Source organism: Gobio gobio (genome assembly GCF_949357685.1).
Source record: "Gobio gobio genome assembly, chromosome: 5".
NCBI classification, from domain to species: Eukaryota; Metazoa; Chordata; class Actinopteri; order Cypriniformes; family Gobionidae; genus Gobio; species Gobio gobio.
In genome coordinates this window covers 60,187,583-60,204,202 of record NC_137101.1, presented here as the reverse complement: position 1 = coordinate 60,204,202, position 16,620 = coordinate 60,187,583, and positions in this window count along the sequence as shown.

Sequence of the window (16,620 nt, the reverse complement as noted above, 5' to 3'; positions counted from 1 at the left end):
ATAATAACTGTAGAAATTGCATTGGGGAAAAAACAAACAGAGAGAAGTGCAACTATTGGGAGTTCCAACTATGGTCAAAAGCATGGTTGTATACTATGGGCGAATATTTGGATAGAAAAAAATACCTTTTATTTCTAAATTATGACATTTTATGATGTAAAAATCATACTAACATAAGTACACCTAAGGACACATTAAATAATAAACCCAAAATCCACGCTATGGGACCTTTAACGATGTCTTCACTACCTTGAAATAGTTGTTGTGTTGCTGTCTATGGAGGGGTCAAAGCAGTCTTTGATTTCATCAAAAATATCTTCATTTGTGGTCCGAAGGACTTACGGGTTTGCAAAGACATGAGAGCAAGGAATTAATGACAGAAATTTCCTTTTGGGTGAACTAACACTTTAGCAATTATTAAATGTTAAAATGACGGTTTTCTATTTTAATATATTTTAAAATGAAATTTCTTCCTATAATGGCAAAGCTGAATTTTCAGCAGAATCTTTCTAAGTTGCTGATTAAGTGATTTGCTGATTTTCTCTTCTGGGAAGGCTTTCCACAAGGTTTAGGAGTGTTTAAGGGAATTTTTGACCATTCTTCTAGAAGCGCATTCTTCTAGAGCCTGGATCACAGTCTCCACTCTAATTCATCCTAAAGGTGTTCTATGGGGTTTTAAGGTCCAGACTCTGTGCAGGCCAGTCAAGTTCCTCCACACCAAACTCGCTCATTCCCTGTCTTTATGGAGCAACGCTTTGTGCACTGGTCTGTCATGTTGGGACAGGAAGGGGCCATCTTCAAACTGTTCCCACAAAGTTGGGAGCATGAAATTCTCCAAAATGTCTTGGTTAAGCATTAAGAGTTCCTTTCACTGGAACTAAGGGGTGGGCCAAGCCCAACCCATGAAAAACAAACCCACCCCATAATCCCTTCACCAAACTTTACACGTGGCACAATGCAGTCAGGCAAGTCCCGTTCTCCTGGCAACCGCCAAACCCAGACTCGTCCATTGGATTGGCTGACAGAGTCCAGTGGCGGCGTGCTTTACCCCACTGCATCCCACACATTCCATGAAGCTCTCTACGCACTTTTTTTTAGCTCATCTGAAAGCCACAGAAGTTTGGAGGTCTGTAGCTATTGACTCTGCAGAAAGTTGACGATTCCTGCGCACTGTGACCCTCAGCATGCGCTGACCCCGCTCTGTGATTTTATGTGGCCTACCACTTCGTTGCTGTGTTGCTGTTGTTCCCAATTTTTTTCCCACTTTGTTATAATACCACTAACAGTTGAGCGTGGAATATTTAGTAGTGAGGACATTTCACGAATGGACTTATTGCACAGGTGGCAACCTATCACAGTACAACGCTTGAGTTCACTGCATGCCTAGTGCTTGATTTATACACATGTGGCCATGAAGTGATTGAACACCTGAATTCAGTGATTTGGAGGGGTGTCCTAATACTTTTGGCAATATAGTGTATTATGATGAACTCTGGAAGTGTGTGTTGCGATCTCCAGGGACAACTAGGAGAATAAGGGGAGGATGAGTGAATTTCCGTCTGGAAATATCTACGCTTTATTAATCAATCATGCTTAAAATGAATCAATGTTAAGGCCAGCTGTGGAAAACATAGACGCAACACACACACACACACACACACACACACACACACACACACACACACACACACACACACACACACACACACACACACACACACACACACACACACAAAACAGATAATGATTCTTTGATGAATAGAAATTGTAGAATAACATTTATTTGAAACAAAAATAGTTTGTAAAGGTATAAATGTCTTTATGGTATATTTTGACCAATTTCATACATAAATTGACTCCAAAACAGAGTAATAATCAACATAAATATTCAGGGAAAACAGTTAGACTACATTTTATTTGATGGGGTTGATGAGGGACCTGGGCAATGAGTAGGGGGAACCGCTGGTCTAAAAGCTGCTAAATGTGTCTGTCGTATTACGCCATTAAACTGGGGTTAACTTGTATTTGTCTCTGTTCACCTTAGGCCTGATGCCACTGAAAGAGGAGAGTCAAGAATTGAATGTAAAAGAAGAGAAAGATCTCTATGAACAGCATCATGATTTCCTAACTGAAGAAATATCTGTTAGTTGCTCACAGACTAAAAAGACATCCACACAAAAAAGAGCTCAGAAGACAGGAACTAGAACTTTCAGCTGCCCTCAGTGTGAGAAGAGTTTCACTAATAAAGGAAACCTTCAAAAACACATGAGAGTTCACACTGGAGAGAAGCCTTACACCTGCCAACAGTGTGGAAAAAGTTTTAATCAAATTAACAGCCTTAAATCCCACATGAGAATTCACACTGGAGAGAAGCCTCACACCTGCCAACAGTGTGGAAAGAGTTTTTCTGATAAAGGAAACCTTCAAAAACACATAAGAGTTCACACTGGAGAGAAGCCTTACACCTGCCAACAGTGTGGAAAGAGTTTCAATCAACGTGGAGACCTTAAAGCCCACATGAGAATTCACACTGGAGAGAGGCCTTACACCTGCCAACAGTGTGGAAAGAGTTTTATTGATAAAGGACATATTAAAGCCCACATGAGAATTCACTCTAGAGAGAAGGATTTCACCTGCCAACAGTGTGGAAAGAGTTTTATTGATAAAGGGCATCTTAAAGCCCACATTAGAATTCACACTGGAGAGAAGCCTTACACCTGCCAACAGTGTGGAAAGAGTTTTACTCAAAATGGAAACCTTGAGGAACACATGAGAGTTCACACTGGAGAGAAACCTTTCACCTGCCAACAATGTGGAAAGAGTTTCATTCAAAGTAACATCCTTAAAGCCCACTTGAGAATTCACTCTAGAGCAAAGGATTTCACCTGTCAACAGTGTGGAAAGTGTTTCCCTGATAAAAGTAACCTTAAAGTCCACATGACAGTTCACAAGGATTTCACCTGCCAGCAGTGTGGAAAGAGTTTCCCTGATAAAAGTAACCTTAAAGTCCACTTGAGAGTTCACACTGCAGAGAAGGCTTTCACCTGTCAACAGTGTGGAAAGAGCTTCACTGAAAAAGGAAACTTGGAGAAACACTTGAGAGTTCACACTGGAGAGAAGCCTTACACCTGCCAACAGTGTGGGAAGAGTTTTTCTGATAAAGGAAACCTTAATGCCCACATGAGAGTTCACACTGGAGAGAAGCCGTTCACTTGTGACCAATGTGGAAAGAGTTTCAGATTTAAAGCAAACCTTAATTTCCACATGAGGAGTCACTAAACAGAGAACTGTTTTGTCGTCAGTGTGGAATGAGTTTCACAGACCAGAATCATCTTAAGAAGCGCGTAATAACTCACACCAGAGATGGATACACTTGTAACTCATGCTGTGTTGTCTGATTTTGAGCCTGTTCTTTTAGATATTGTATGTAAGCTTAAGCCGACAGTCTCCCCTCAAGATATTGTTCCTATCCTACAATCCTTTTGAAGAGAGTCATTGAGTTGATTGGTCCATTTGTATTAACAATAATAAATTACCGTCTACTGTCCGGAATTGTTCCAACTTATTGTGAACATGTACATCCCTTGTTGAAGAAACCAAACCTAGATAAGAATGTGCTGTGCTATTACAGATCTATTTCAAAGCTTCCTTTTTTGTTAAAGATTTAGGAGAAAAGAGTTTTTAATCAACTTGAATCCTTCTTTAATGATAATACTATAGGTGAAGTTTTTCAATCGGGGTTTAAAAAACATCATAGCATAGAATCTGCATTATTGAAAGTATTTAATGACATTTTTATGGCCACTGACCATGGCGATGTGACCTTACTTCTGCTATTAGATCTTTCAGCAGCGTTTGATACAATTGACCATAATATTTTGATCTCACACTTATAATATTATATAGGTATTCGAGGAAATGCCCTGAACTGGATTATTTTAAAAACAGAAGTTTTGCTGTTGTTCAGAAGGGGAATGTACGTTGACTTCAGCGCTGCTATCGTGTGGTATTCCACAAGGATCTATTTAAGTACCAGTCTTTTTTTCAATTTATTTAATTTAATGCTTCCGTTAGATCAGACCATGAGGAAATACGGTGTATCTTTTCACTGTTACACAGGCAACACCCAGCTGTACCTACCTTTGACGCCTACCGTCTCTGCTGTAGAGAGACTTTAAGAGTCTGTTGATACATCCAAAATTGACTTGGGTGCACTATCCCCTTTTTAGATGCATCAGGTAAGAAATTTAGGAAAAGTCGCTGCTCCTAGGCTGTGGAATGGGTTACCTCAATTTATCCGGCAGTGTTCCACTCTTAGAGAGTTTAAACGAAACTTGAAATTGTATTTTTTTTATTTTGCCGTTTGATCATACATGAGTGTTGTGCTAGTGGTGTTAACAGGTATTTCCGTTTATGCTTCATTGATTTTAAGGCTTTACTTGTGACTGTGCCGTAATGTATTGAATGCGATTTTATTATTTTTTTTGTCCTTTTTATTGTACCTTGTACAGCACTGTCGTCAACTTTTGTTGTATTAATACGTGCTTTATAAATAAATCGAACATACAAATTCATTTGATTCAAGTGGTTAAGTATATGTATTTACTGAAGAGACTCAATCCCTTTTATGTGATGAACAAATTGAATGTAGTCTCTTATTCACATACTGTATAAACATTGATCAGCGAACATAAACAGAAGCTCAACCATTTTTGTTATCAACACACGAGAATGAACTTCATTGGTTCTTGCTGAAGCTCAAATGTGCTGCGTAACATGAGAATGAACCTCATTGGTTCTTGCTGAAGCTCAAACGTGCTGCGTAACATGAGAATGAACCTCACTGGTTCATGTGGAAGCTCAAACCCTGCTGTGTAACATGAGAATGAATGGTAAATGGACTGCATTTATATAGCACTTTCAACAGACCCATGGCCATCCAAAGCACTTTACATATTGCCTCACATTCACCCATTCATACACCGACGGCGGTGTCAGCCATGCAAGGCGCCATCCAGCTCGTCGGGAGCAGCTGGGGTTAGGTGTCTTGCTCATGGACACCTTGACACTTGGTCAGGTGGAACTGGGGATTGAACCACCAACCTTCCGGTTTGTAGACAACCTACATGAACCACTGCCGCCAAATGGAGGAACAGAACTAGTCTAAGTGAAGTGAGCGCCCTCAACTCTCCTAGGTGTGTCTATCCTACAACCCCTGGCAAAAAATATGGAATCACCACACTTAGAGGATGTTCACCCAGATTTTTTACTTCATAGCAAACAAACAAATCACAGATATGACACAAACAATTTTTTTGTTCAATAGCTTAAAATTCTGGCTTCATGAAGCATACTTCATAAAAAGTCACTGACATTTTATATATTAATGGCAAAGGATTCAGACTGTCATAAAAGCCAGAGGAGGAGCAACAAAGTACTAATTGGGATTTTCTTTGTTGATGATTCCGTATATTTTTCCTCAACATTGAGTGATTCCATACTTTTTTCCTCTACTTGATCTGGAAAAAGATATTCCATTAATATATAAAATGTCAGTGACTTTTTTTGAATTATGTTTCATGAAGCCTGGATGTTAAGCTATTGAATTTTTTTGTTGGTGTCATATCTGTTATTTGTTTGTTTGCTATGAATTAAAAAAGCTGGGCGAACGTAAGTGTGGTGATTCCAGAATATTTGCCAGAATTTAGATCCTAGATGCTAGAAACTGGATTAATTTAACCCCTAGAGGACTGCGCTTAAAGAAGATTAAAGAAAATAGTCCAATGCCATGGAACAACGAGCACATCATCAGGCCCTTAAAACAGCAGCCAGAAAAATGTATTGCAGCTAGTAAAAAACAAAACTGGAGGTTTTTCGCATTTCTTGGAAAGAGAGCATGATCGCATACAGAAAGGCCATAAAAACAGCTAGATCTGCTTATTTCTCAACTCTTGTAGAAGAAAACAACGCACCCCGTGGTATTTATTTGATACAGTGGCTAAATTAACCAAAATTAAAGCTTCAACTTCTGATGTTTGTAAACAGCACAGCAGTAATGACTTTATGAACTTCTTTAAGTGCAAGATTTATAATATTAGGGAGAAAATATTACAAATATTACGCCCTGACAACACTTACCAATTCACAAGATTAATGGAATGCACAACTGATATAAAAAATTTGATGACTAGTAATTTCCAACAACTTAATACTGTAAAAACAGAATTAATTATTGGACAAAAAAAGCTCTACAAGCAGTAACTTAGAATACTGTCTAACACTTGATGGCTGCTCTGTCAAGTCCTCGTTGTCAGTGAGGAACCTGGGTGTGTTCTTTGATACCAATCTTTCATTTGAAAGCCACTTTTCTAGCATCTGTAAAACTGCATTCTCTTTTTTTTCTACTGTAAAACTGCATTCTCTATTTTTATCTTAAAAATATATCTAAATTACGGCTCATGCTTTCAATGCAAAATGCTGAACAGTTAGTTCATGCATTCATGACCTCAAGGTTAGATTATTGTAGTGTTGTCATTGGGTGATCACATGACTGTTTGATTGCATCCACCGGTGGAGGAGCGCACAGAGATTTTAAAAAAGGGGCGCAGTGGAGAGCGCGTGGGTTTTCCGGAGGCGGTGACTTGTGGGCTTGTACGCTTAACGGTCTCTCGGGGGCAATAGGCTCTCCGGAGATGAAGATAGATAGTCAGGTAGTTGACTTTGTGTGAGAGAGTGGAGCTAGAGGGGGGAATTTACTTTAGTGTCACCAATCCCTCTGAACACCGCTCTGTTGATGCCTATAGACTGCCCTGCCAGCAGCAAAACTGACTTGTTTGCCTTTGTCGGAATTTTGGAACGGGGATTTTGCGCTGGGAAACGGACTGCAATGAACTGCTTATTCAAGCGCGGCCTCCTCATCGTGGATGTGTGCTCCCGTGCCAATGATACTGTTTACTGTGTGACACTACTAACCATCTACGGATGGGTCTCCTCGCCCTTGGGAGAGGGAAGTGTTTTAATTAATTCATGACATTCACATTTATTCATTCATGTAGTATTTATGTACTGCTGATTGTCTGACAGCATCAGGTGTGGGAGGGATGTTGGGGAATAGTTAACGGAGACACCCGCCTGAATTATTCACTGTGTGCTGTGCACTGTAGAATGATGTGCTGTTTTGAGTATGAGACATTTGATGCATGGAGCATGAAACTGTCACGGTTCATGAATTCACTGTCTCTTATCTTGTGTGTGTGTGTGTGTGTGTGTGTGTGTGTGTTGTGTGTCTGTGGATGGGGCGGAGCCACTGCTTTGCTGCTGATCGTATACACCTGTCGCAGCTGATCAGCGCACCAGCTGCAGTTCATCAGCACACCCTATTTAGTCTCCCTGTATGCTCCTTGTCTTTTTCAGAGCATTGTTGGATGTTTCCCGTGTTCCCGCCTATTCCTGTGTGTCTCCTGCCGTTGCCTGTGTCCTGCCTGTTCGTCGTCATTCCCTCACCGCCTACCTTCTCACGCCGGAGATCTGGGCTGCCTGCAGCGTCCTTGTGCTACCGAGTGTCATTGCTCTGGACTTACATCTCGCTTTCTGTCATCGTCTGTGCTGTTGTCTAAATAAAGACATTTTACTTGCATTTGAATCCTGCCTTTATCGTATCATTACAGAACGCTCTGACCAGAATGGATTCAGCGAGTACAGCGGACCTTTTTGGTAGCGGGAGTTTCTGTCACACAGCAGCGCACAACAAGGTCAACAGGAGGAGAACCTCGCCATCACAGGACGAGCAGTTCAGACCTTGGTAGCACAGGTGTCCGAGCTGACCCAACAGATTCAACAACTCGCTAGTCCCATTGTGCCCAGCCCACCGCCGATTTCCCCTACTCCCGAACCACGCCTACCGTCGCCTGAGGGTTATGTGGGTGAGACCAACTATTGTAGAGCTTTCTTGACAAAATGTTTCCATGTTCTTTGCTCTACAACCTCGGACGTTCATTACAGAGGCATCTAAGGTGGCGTTCGTTTTCACGCTTCTTACGGTGGAGAACGGCTCTGTGGGGGACGGCGGTGTGGGAAAAACATCTCTGGTGTTCCTCATTCCAGGAGCTGGCGGAGGAGATGAAACAGGTGTTCGACCGAGCGGTGACGGGAAGGGAAGTAGCTCGCCAACTTGCCGAACTTCGCCAAGGTAACCGCTCGGTCTCTGATTATTCCATTGACTTTCGCACCCTGGCCGCCGAGTGCAAATGTAACGAGGAAGCACAGTGGGACATGTTCCTGCATGGGCTGGCTGACCGCATCCAGAAGGAGATTTTCACCCTGGACTTACCGGAGAAGATCGATGGCCTCATTGAGCTGGCTTTGAGGGTGGACGCCCGTCTCAGCCATCTGGAACAACGATCCAGGACGGTTTTTCAGTACGGGAATGTCGAATGCCCTCAGGCCAGTGGTTGGGATGAGATGAGATGAGATGAGATGAGATTCAAGTTTATTGTCATTACACATGTACAAGTACAATGCAACGAAATGAAGTTTGGAGCAAGCCTCCGAGCCGCAGCTATTTAAAGCGCCGCCACACGCTCTCCTGAAATAAAGAAATGCAGATTGCTAAGCATACATGCAAACATTACATACATAGTACACACAGTACACGTAGTCACGTGATGGTATTTTTTGTTGGGAATAGTAAGGTAGATAGGAAAGGAGGAAAGGGGAGACAGACGGTTGTATGGGGGCAGGGATGGGGGTGAGGTCTGTATGATGCGAGTAAGAGTCTTGAAGCTTCCTGTGTTGTGTTAGAATGTTAGCCATAACTTAAGATGTTTTCAAAGTTCAGTTCTGTGGCTTGTCCTTGAAGGGAGATATGGCAGTGCACAGGGAATGAAAGCAAGATAGCAGGACCCAGCTGTCAAGCTGACCTCCCAACTGAGAGATAGGGACAAGTTGGACGTTGGGATGAGGGAAAATATCTTAATCCATTTAGCTGATCTTCGGTAATTTTCCGGACCATAATCAATCAATCCGTTCTGATCCTCAGCGTCAGTGGCGAGCGTCCGGTTCATGAATGGACTTGGACATTTCATCTAATTTCATGGTCAGACCAAACATACTGCGTAGCAGTTCACTAGCCTGACCCCCGATGGAGCCCACTCTTCCCTGCGTCTCCGCAGTCCGGGCTGAGATGTTACGATACAGCTCCTCAATCAATGTCACTCTTTGATCTAATACCTTTAGTCGGTCACACACATCCCGAAGCATTCTTTAATTTCCACAGACAGCAGCTGGGTGAATTTACTGGCAGCTGTCTTACCAATTTTCCGATAGGTCAGGGCAATCCCAAGGCCGAGAAATAGGAACCCCACTATCATAATGCCAATTATGAATAAATCCTCCACATCCTCCACGGACAGGACTTCCAGGCACAGCACTTGCCAGCTGTTCCAGGCGTCCCGCGTGTAGCCCGCGGGGAAGGTCCCGTCCGGGCAGGTGGGTTCTCCCGGAGCACCCTTCCTCAGTGAGAAAATCTTGTCAATCGCGCTGAGAGACCAGTTAATTAATTCCATTTCAGTATTTTCAGGAGTCCAGCAAGCAGGGAGTCAAGAAAAAAAGACAAAAAGATCAGCGCCAAAGCAGAGCGGGGAGGAGATAGAAGGCACGTCTGCTCTGTATGAGATCAGGATGCGGTCAGCCCTGTCTCGGATCCTGAGCCCATGCAGGTGGGTCTTGCTCGGCTTTTCCGGGAGGAGAGAGAGAGAGACGGAGATCCCATGATCTTTGCATGTACTGTGGCGGAGCTGGACATTTCCTTAATAACTGTCCTTTAAAAGACCACACCCGGCAGTAAGAGGAGGGCTACTGTTGGACGGGATCTCCATGGATAAGACCTCATCCTCTACTCTCCTTCCGGTTAGACTGCTGTGGGCAGCCCGGACTCACACCTGTCAAGCTCTTCTGGATTCCGGTGCAGAAGGTAACTTCATGGATTTATGTCTGGCACGAACTCTGGGTTTACCCATCACTCCTCTCAAGAACACCATATCTGTCAGTGCACTTAACGGTCAAGAACTTCAACCCATCACATTCACCACAAGACCCCTGACACTCATCACATCTGGCAATCACACGGAACAGATCTCCTTTCTTCTACTGGACTCACCCAAGCTCCCGTGGTCCTCGGTCATCCCTGGCTGATCCAGCACTGCCCCAGGGTTGACTGGGGACACAATTCTGTGTCATCCTGGAGCACTAAATGTTATGAGTCTTGTCTTGTATCTGCTTGTTCGTCTGTGTCCTGTTCTGTTTTTCAGAGTGAGGCAGTGGATTTGTCTAACGTGCCCTCGGAGTATCTCGACCTGAAGGAAGTGTTCAGTAAGTCCCGTGCTGCTTCTCTTCCTCCGCATCGTCCCTACGACTGTGCTATAGATTTACTCCCAGGTAAGTCTCCGCCTAGAGGCAAGCTTTACTCTCTTTCTGCTCCAGAGAGGGAGGCCATGGAGAAATATATTTCTAATTCTCTAGCCTCCGGATTCATCCGCCCTTCCTCTTCTCCAGCGGGGTGGGGTTCTTTTCTGTGGGGAAGAAGGATGGCACTCTGCAACCTTGTATTGACTTCCGAGGGCTGAACAACATCACGGTGAAGAATACCTATCCTTTGCCGCTGATGTCTTCAGCTTTCGAGAGGTTGCAGGGAGCATCCATCTTCACAAAATTGGACTTACATAACGCTTATCATTTGGTTAGTATCAGGAAGGGGGATGAGTGGAAAACCGCTTTTAACACCCCCAGGGGCCATTTTGAATATTTGGTTATGCCGTTCGGGCTATCCAACTCCCCAGCGGTTTTCCAAGCACTCGACAATGATGTGTTGAGAGACTTTGTTGACCAGTTCATATATGTTTACCTTGATGACATTGATTTTTTCTTCGTCTCTCCAGGAACACATTCAACACGTCAGACGAGTGCTTCAGAGGTTGCGAGAGAATGGGCTTTTTGTCAAGGCGGAGAAATGCGCTTTTCATGCACAGTCTGTTCCTTTCCTTGGGTACATCGTCTCGTCTGAGGGAGTGTGTATGGACCCTGACAAGGTTAAGGCTGTGGTAGTTTGGCCAAGTCCAGATTCCCGTAAGGCCCTACAGAGGTTTCTGGGGTTTGCCAACTTCTATCGGCGTTTCATTCGCAACTTCAGCCAACTAACCGCGCCTCTGACCGCCTTGACCTCTCACAGAACGACGTTCAGGTGGTCTAATACAGCTGAGGCTGTATTTGCTAACCTCAAAAGTCACTTCGTTTCGGCTCCCATTCTCGTTGTCCCTGATCCCTCACGTCAGTTCGTGGTAGAGGTTGATGTGTCAGAGGTGGGGGTAGGTGCAGTTCTATCCCAACTCTGTTCTTCAGACGATAAGATGCATCCTTGCACGTTTTTGTCCCATTCGTCTGTCACCTGCCGAATGTAATTATGACAATGGTAACAGAGATGTTGGCCGTCAAGTTAGCATTGGAGGAGTGGCGGCATTGGTTAGAAGGGTCGGGGTACCTTTTATTGTGTGGACCGATCACAAGAACCATGAATATATTAGTTCTGCCAAAAGACTCAACTCCAGGCAGGCTCGGTGGGCATTTTTTTCGGACGCTTTGATTTTTTTCTCTCGTACCGCCCCGGGTCCAAGAACATCAAACCCGATTCTTTATCTCGTATTTTTGACCCTTCCGAACGCCCGGTTACTCCCGAGTGCATTTTGCCTGAGAAGATAGTTATCTCTAGACTCACATGGGAGGTCGAATCGAACATCAAGTTGGCCTTAGAAGGGGTAACGCCTCCGCCCGGTTGCCCACCGAGTTGATTGTTTGTTCCGAAGGGGTTTAGGTCCAACGTCATTCAATGGGGCCACGGTTTCAACATGGCTTGTCATCCAGGAGTAAACCGCACTAGCAGTTTGATAAAGCAACGATTTTGGTGGCCATGTATGGCTCGCGACATTCGCAGTTTCGTCTTGGCTTGCTCGACTTGCGCCATTGGTAAGATGTCTAACCGACCTTCTGATGGGTTACTTCATCCGCTGGCTATCCCTTCGAGACCCTGGTCCCACATTGCGCTAGATTTTATCACCGCCCTCCTGCCCTCTAATGGCATGACGGTTGTTTTAACCGCAGTGGACTGGTTCTCGAAGGCAGCACATTTCATTCCCTTGCCCAAATTACCTTCAGCCAAGGAGACAGCGGTGTCTGTTATAGAGACCACGTCCATTGGGAGGCCACGTCCATCGGGAGGCCATGTCCATCGGGAGGCCATGTAACCGAAAGACGTGGTCTCTGACAGAGGTTCCCAATTTGTGTCCAAATTCTGGAAGGAGTTCTGTAAATTACTAGGGGCAACAGTCAGTCTGTCTTCGGGTTACCATCCCCAGAGCAATGGTCAAACCGAGTGAGCCAACCAGGAACTGGAGAGGGTGTTGTGATGTTTGGTCTCCAAGAATCCTTCATCCTGGAGTCAACAACTTTCTATGGTAGAGTATGCTCATAACTCGTTACCAGTGTCATCCACGGGCCTCTCCCCTTTTTTGAGTGTAGTCTAGGTTACCAGCCACCTATTTTTCCGAGCCTGGATTCCGAAGTTGCGGTCCCCTCCGCTCACGCCTTCGTCCAGAGGTGCCACCGCACGTGGACCAGAGCCTGTGAGACTCTGCGCCAGGTGGGGGTGCGCACTAAGGCTAAAGCCGATCGCCACGGGGCTAAGCCTCCCGTACACGTCGTGGGTCAAAAAGTGTGGCTTTCTACCAAGAATATTCCGCTCCGCTCCGTGTCTACTAAACTTGCTCCCAAATTTATCGGCCCGTTCACTGTCACCAAGATTATTAGTCTGGTGACAGTCCGCCTCAAACTGCCTCCAGCGTACAGGAGAATTCATCCCACCTTCCATGTATCCAAATGAAAGCCTTTTTTTAATTCTCACCTTAATCCGCCTGTCCCGGTTCCCCCACCTCCACAACTCGTAGATGGGGAACCAACATATTCGGTCAATCATATTCTGGACTCGAGACGGAGGGGATGCGGATTACAGTATCTGGTGGACTGGGAAGATTACGGTCCGGAGGAGAGAAGTTGGGTACCTGCTAGGGACATTCTGGACCACTCCCTTATTGATGATTACAATCAACAGGTAGGTTCTCCTGGGAACGTCAGGAGGCGCTCCTAGGGGGAGGGGTGAATTCATTGTCTCATATCTTGTGTGTTGTGTGTCTGTGGATGGGGCGGAGCCACTGCTTTGCTGCTGAACATACACCTGTCGCAGCTGATCAGCGCACCAGCTGCAGTTCATCAGCACACCCTATTTAGTCTCCCTATTCTCCTTGTCTTTGTCAGAGCGTTGTTGGATGTTTCCCGTGTTCCCGCCTGTTCCTGTGTGTTGCCTGCCGTTGCCTGTGTCCTGCCTGTTCGCCGTAATTCCCTCACCGTATGCCTTCTCACGCCGGAGATCTGGGCTGCCTGCAGCGTCCCTGTGCTACCGAGTGTCATTGCTCTGGCCTTACATCTCGCTTTCTGTCATCGTCTGTGCTGTTGTCTAAATAAAGACATTTTACTTGCATTTGAATCCTGCCTTCATCGTATCATTACAGAAACTCACTGTGTGCAGATGAATTGAGGTGGTGTATTGCGGGTTGTCCCGTGTTTCTTTTCTCCGCCTCTGTATCGAATGTTACACCTGTGCCTGCATTATTAATTTGATTGTTCTTCTTGAAATAAAATTTTAAAAAATACTTCTACGTCAGATTTCAGATTTCTATGAGGTTTATTACATTATTTTAATGCTCTACTGGGTGGTTGCCCTGCTCGCTTAATAAACAAACTCCAGCTGGTCCAAAACGCAGCATCTCAAGTTCTTACTAGAACCAGGAAGTATGACCATATTAGCCCTGTTCTGTCAACACTGCACTGGATCCCTATTAAACATTGCATACATTTTAAAATCTTGCTTATTACTTACAAAGCTTACTTACTTACTTACTTACTTACTTATAAATGGTTTATCTCCCTAGTACTTGAGCGAGCTCTTAACACATTATACTCCATCACGTCTACTGCGGTCTCAAAATTCTGGCCAGTTGATAATACCTAGAATATCAAAATCAACTGCAGGCGGTCGATCCTTGTCCTATTTAGCACCTAAACTCTGGAACAGTCTTCCTAGCATTGTTCGGGAAGAAGACACACTCTGTCATTTTAAATCTAGACTAAAAACACATGGCTTTACTATGGCATACACATACAAAAAAAAATTTATTAAATGATTGTTAGGCTGCATTAAAGGGTTAGTTCACCCAAAAATGAAAATTCTGTCATTAATGACTTACCCTCATGTCGTTCGACACCCGTAAGACCTCCGTTCATCTTCGGAACAGAAATGAAGATATTTTAGTTGAAATCTGATGGCTCTGAAAGGCCTCCATTGGCCCAATGGCACGGTTCACTCTCAAGACCCTTAAAAGGTACTAAAGACGTCATTACAAAGTCCATCTCACTACTGGTTCTAAAATAACTTTATGAATCAGCGACAATAGTTTTTGTGCGCAAAAAAACCCTAAATAACGACTAGCATAGTGATGACGATTTCAAAACACGGCATTATGAAGCTTCGAAGCGTTATGAATCAGTGAGCCGAATGATGATTCGGATCGCGTGTCAAACCGCCAAACTGCAGAAATTTGGCGATTCCAATCGCTGATTCGACTCGCTGATTCATAACGCTTCGAAGCTTCATGATGCCTTGTTTTGAAATCGTCATCACTATGTAAGTCGTTATTTAGGGTTTTTTTGCGCACAAAAACTATTGTCACCGATTCATAAAGTTATTTTAGAATCACTGTAGTGAGATGGACTTTGTAACAACGTCTTTAGTACCTTTTAAGGGTCTTAAGAGTGAACCGTGCCATTGGGCCAATGGAGGCCTTTCAGAGCCATCAGATTTCAACTAAAATATCTTCATTTCTGTTCCGAAGATGAACGGAGGTCTTACGGGTGTCGAACGACATGAGGGTAAGTAATTAATGACAGATTTTAAATTTTTGGGTGAACTAACCCTTTAACTAATTGACACAGTCTCTGCAGACACTTCAGGGGTGCGCTTGTTGTGTCTAAGCACAGGTCCGGCTGACTACAGTAAACCTTGGGAAAAACAGAGAGACTAACATTAGCGTAGATGCCATCAAACAACTGTGGTAAGTTGGATTAATCAACAAACACGGTAAGCCATGTCATCTCCTGTCATTGTCACCTGCACGTCCTGCTATATGTTCAGTATATCCTTCTCTGTCAGCGAACAGGGCTTCACATGTCATAAATGTAAGGAGATAGGCTGACAGAGAAAATTTCAGAATTAGAGACATGCATCCAGGCTTTATCTGAGAGTAGTGAGAATGTAACAGCTTTAGATACTGATTTGGATGCGAATAGCTTAGTGAACTCTGTACATTGTTCGGTTCCGGCTGAGCCTGTGCAGCAGGGCAACTGGGTGACTGTGAGATGGCATAGTCGCTGATCTAAAAACCACTCTTCCGTTCCGATTAGAACATCAAACAGGTTCTCCCCTCTCAGTGACGCACCCACTGAGTATCCTGTTGAAAATGCCGTAGTTATTGGCGCTTCTATTACACAGAATGTTAAAATAGAGACACCAGCCACCATAGTCACATGTTTACCGGGAGCCAGAGTGCCTGACATCAAAGCAAATTTAAAAGTGCTGGCTAAAGCTAATCGTAAATTCTCTAAGATTATTATTCACGTAGGTGAATGATGTTCGACTTCGCAAGTCGGAGATCACAAAAATTAACATTAAAGAGGTGCGTGAACTCGCAAGTACGATGTCTGCTGAAGTTTTTTGCTCCAGTCCGCTCTCTGTTCGCCGGAATGATGAGATACTTAGCAGACTATCATGACTCAATGGCTGGTTGTCTAAGTGGTGTTTACAGACAATTGGAAAAGCTTTTGGGGCAGACCTGACCTGTTGAAGAAGGATGGCATCCATCCTTCTTGGGGTGGTGCCGCTCTTCTCTCTAGTAATTTGGCACAGAGTCTTAGAGCTAAACCTTGACTCACTAGGGCCCAGGTCAGGAAGCAGACAAACTGGCTAAACCGACCGTCTGCTAGCTGTCTCACCTCACTGAAGTCAGATAAATCCCAACACATAGAACCTCTTTCACCTAGATATTATCACATTATCACTGTGTCTGTTCCCCGAATTAGCAAATACAAAAAACCATCAAAACCATTCAACAGTAAAAATGTAATTGATGTCCAACAAATAAACAACAGATATAATACAGATGAACAAATGATAAAGCTCGGGTTGCTGAATATTCGATCCCTCTCCCCAAAATTGCTTAATGTTAATGATATGATTACAGATAATAATCTAGATGTGCTGTGTTTGACTTAAAAAACCTGGCTAAAATCTGATGACTACATGACTTTAAATGTGCCCACTCCCCAAGATTATTGTTATAAACACGAGCCGCGTCTGAAAGGGAAAGGGGGAGGGGTTGCTGTAATTTATAATAATATCTTCAGTATTACTCAGAAGTCTAGGTTCAGATATAATTCCTTTGAAGTGTTGGTGCTTTAAGTAAC